Source organism: Schistocerca americana, unplaced genomic scaffold (genome assembly GCF_021461395.2).
Source record: "Schistocerca americana isolate TAMUIC-IGC-003095 unplaced genomic scaffold, iqSchAmer2.1 HiC_scaffold_15, whole genome shotgun sequence".
In the NCBI taxonomy this organism is placed as follows: domain Eukaryota; kingdom Metazoa; phylum Arthropoda; class Insecta; order Orthoptera; family Acrididae; genus Schistocerca; species Schistocerca americana.
Genome location: NW_025725583.1, coordinates 862177 through 866236, shown reverse-complemented (window position 1 = coordinate 866236; position 4060 = coordinate 862177). Strand labels below are relative to the sequence as shown.

The window sequence follows — 4060 nt, the reverse complement described above, 5'->3', positions numbered from 1 at the left end:
GCCTTATGACCTCCACAAGTAAAACGATGTCGTATCGTATCGGGAGACGTACAACGACTACATAAATCCGTCTCACTAAGCCCAATACGGAAAAGTCGCTCGTTCGTTGGAATCAAGTTATTTACGACCTTGTACCACGAGGACGCTACTCACATCGGCAAAATCGGAAGACTGATATTAAACCAAACTTTCGTTCAGGTTGTTTGCGGCGAGTCTCTTTCAACGAGGTTCGGGCAATGGACTGCTTCCCCACGAGTCTGTAGGAATTTAATGGTCTCCATATGATTTCAGCCCATAAATAGCTCATCGCAAGATAGAAGTCACGAATGTGTTTTAACTTATAATTTATGCGACCAATATCAATAGGGGGTTCAAGACTAGCTGGACAGACAAAGAAAAATAAGTGAGACGTGAATGTGTGAGTTTCTTGAGTCATCGTCAAAATAGTACGTCGTACATATAGCATCTGCGACTTCCTGTATATATCAGTCAGGTCCAGCCCCCCAAAGGAGCGAGGTTTCGTGATCACCTCATACCGTAAGCGAAATATATGTCTTTTCCATAAGAAACGACCAGAAAATTGTAGTTTCTTCGCTATAGTCGCGGGGAGCGGATAAACTTAGGCCGCGTAATAAGCTTTGCATAAGACATATGTATCCAGTATTCGGACTTTCTGGAGCAGAGTAAGAGAACGCCTTTCATGCTTTAATACAGCTCCCTGAATTTTTTCCGTAGCAGACTTCCAGTTGAGCGCCACCATTTTGAGTGGACAACGATCAATGATGATACCGAGAGACGTATACAGATCCACCGCAGTAGCCCATGGAACAACCGCGTCATCAAAACCTCGCAAAGGAAGAAGCTTAAGTTTTGCACCTGAACTCCGACAAAAACTATCCATGACAGCCTTCAGTCGAGGTATCTCAGCAGAATTGCGAAGTAGAACAATCACGTCATCCGCGTATGCACGAACAGCTATAGTCCTGCCGGAAAGCGTCCAACCTGTCAGCTGGGATGCTAGCATGCGGAGTAGGGGCTCCAGGAAAAACACAAACAGTCACCGTCAGCGGGCTTCCTTGAGGCACTCCCCTACGGATACTTATTGGGGGCGTTTGTTGGCCATTAACAACCACTGAAGCCGAAATACCCGTAAACAGATTTGAGAGCACTCGCCGCGTGTCAGTAATGAAACCAACTGCCTCCAGAATCGGAATCAGAAAGTCGTGATTAACACGATCAAATGCCTTACTGAAGTCTAAAAAAGCAAGGGCACAAGGGACGGACGTTACAGCAGCAACCGAAACCATGTCACGAAACTTTAATATAGGGGTAAGAATGGTACGACCAGGTACGCAGCTTTGATGTTTTGTAACAATCGTATCCATCAAAGCCGACGTCCTACTATTAACTGCCTTCGCCACAGTCTCATAATCAAAGTTTAACAAAGTTAGTGGACGAAAGTGATCAGGGGCAGCCGGTCCAGTGTGTATCGGGATTACAACAATTTTTCCCACTTTGAACGAGGGCGGCACTACTCCACCCTGTAACACCTCATTCAGAAGGGAGGTAAAGGTAGCACCCAACCACGGCCAAAGGCGCACGTAAAATTCCTTTGGAAGTCCATCTAGACCCGGGGACTTTTGATAAGGCGATCCCACAATAATTTTGTAAACTTCCTCAGGCTGAAAGGCAGCTAAGAGCGTTTCATTATGTTCAGATGTAATTGTCGTATACAAGATGCTGACAAGTGGGTCGTAAAAGGTTTTACTGGACTCCTCGATATCGTAGATTTCTACATAGTACTGGTGTAAGATACGCACTATATCAGCTTGCGCCATTACGATACATCCATCTTTTGTCGTGGGAGAATGAATACAAGTGCGTCGGCGACGGGTCTGATGCCGAAGCAAATGATATAAGGAAGTCAGTTCTTCCATCACCAATGATCGCGACTTCGATCGGATTTTCAAACCTTCTATTTGCATTCTCTTCACGGTTAACAATTTTGCCTTACAGGCCTAACATCTGCAATTCGCAGAGGGCTTGATCCGAAGCAGCATAAAGTTCACGCAGGATGGAATAGTAATATTCATAAGTTCTCCGAAAGTCTCGCGCTTTGGCAGCACAGAAACGTATCAAAGTCTGCGTGAGCCTCGGTTTCGCTAGCTATATCCACCATCAAGCACTCCGTCTTCAGGCCACAAGTGGCCCATAGGGACCGTCCGACCGCCGTGTCATCCTCAGTTGAGGATGCAGATAGTAGGGGCGTGTGGTCAGCACACCGCTCTCCCGGTCGTTATAATGGTTTTCTTTGACCGGAGCCGCTACTATTCGGTCGAGTAGCTCCTCAATGGGCATCACGAGGCTGAGTGCACCCCGAAAAATGGCAACAGCGCATGGCGGCCCAGACGGTAATCCATCCAAGTGCCGGCCACGCCCGACAGCGCTTAACTTCTGTGATCTGACGAGAACCGGTGTATCCACTGTGGCAAGGCCGTTGCCCCATCAGTCAAGGGTGGAGGAGTATTTCCCAGTGGACCGTAGAGTATGCTCCCACACGACTCGCATCACGTCATCGAGAGAAGGGTCAGCTAGATGAGCGACGCTTAGCATCCTCGGAGGGCGAAACAATTTGACTGGTTGCCATTCAAGATTGAGAGTTATGGCCACAGCACAGTGATCCGCAAAGGAAGCTGGGATAACTTCAACGTTAAGAATACTATCGCTCAGGAAGTCCGATAAGTAAAATCTATCTAACCTGCTACTAGAAGTCGCAGTAAAGTGGGTAAATTTAACTAATGTCGGGTATTTACATATCCAGACGACTTTTAGGCGTAAGGAGCGGCCCAATTCATGTAATTCGAGACAGAAATTAAGGTTTGGAGATTGATCCGCAGGACGCAATACACAGTTAAAGTCATCACTCAACAGAATACCCGGAGGACTCTTACGCAACACATAAACAATATCCTCTTCATAAAAACGCGAACGATCCACCACATGACCAGTGCCAGTAGGGGCATATAAACGAACCAAAGTAAGATTAAAAAGTTGACACCCTATGCCCCTGCCAGAATCCACCATTTCCACTTCAGCAATAGGAATGCCTTCGCGAAAGAATATGGCGGTCCCCGTAGAATATTCGGGTGCTACATTAAAGATCATACGAAACCCAGATAAGGAGAAATTACTAAATAGCGCCTCCTGTAAGAAAACTGTGTCCGCACATGAATCATAAATGAACTGACGCAGCGAAGCCAATCGCAATTCTTATTCCACACGATTAACGTTTAAGGAAAGGAACGTGTAGGCTTGGGTAATTTATCACAGCTGGACAGAGATGTACGGAATATCGGAGTAGAATTATGTAGACAGCTGAGAGTCAAGGTCCACTGTGGAATCCACCGTGGAATCACACATCGGGGGACCATAACCCACGTCATCGCAACCTATTTTCTTAGATTTCTTACGAGCCACCGCACGGTCAAGTTGTATACGCTGTTTCTGCCGGCTACGTGAGATGGCGGCCTCTGCAGACAGAGGCTTGGGAGGGGTCATAGGCACAGATTCCTCCCCTCCCCCCCCAAGACCTAGGGTCATGTAATGCAATGCCAGTCACTAAGGCGGAAGCATTCTGTGGAATTACCAATACAACAGGTGATACTTGGTCGCTAATTTTCTTCTCCTCGGGAGCTGCTGTAGGCGGCAAATACAGGAAGACGAAGGAACAGGAGGACACTGCATCGTCTTAGGCTGTAACGGAGGACACAAAGACGAACGGGGGGCTCCGCTCCCTCTTCACACACAGGCAGCTCAGAAGGAGCCACTTCGCGAGCAGGAGGGATGCTGGAGGTAACTTCTTCGCCACTCACCGTACCACGGACGGGAGGTATAGTAGCATCGAGAGTAGCAGGGGACACAATCGATGCGGAGGAGGTTGGCGCAGAAGGTACAGCCAAATCCTCACCATCACCTTCCTGAGTGCGATGTCGCTTGTTTGTCGCCGTTATAAGTTCTATCCTGGGGCCAATAGGATTCTGAACCTGTCGCGGAGGTAAAG

At 47.7% G+C, this 4060-nt stretch overlaps 1 pseudogene; it reads right to left on the bottom strand.

Moving 5' to 3' along the window:
- Positions 1–2384: 2384 nt before the first annotated feature.
- LOC124569485 lies at positions 2385–2502 on the bottom strand (annotated as a pseudogene).
- Between the last annotated feature and the right edge of the window lie 1558 nt (positions 2503–4060).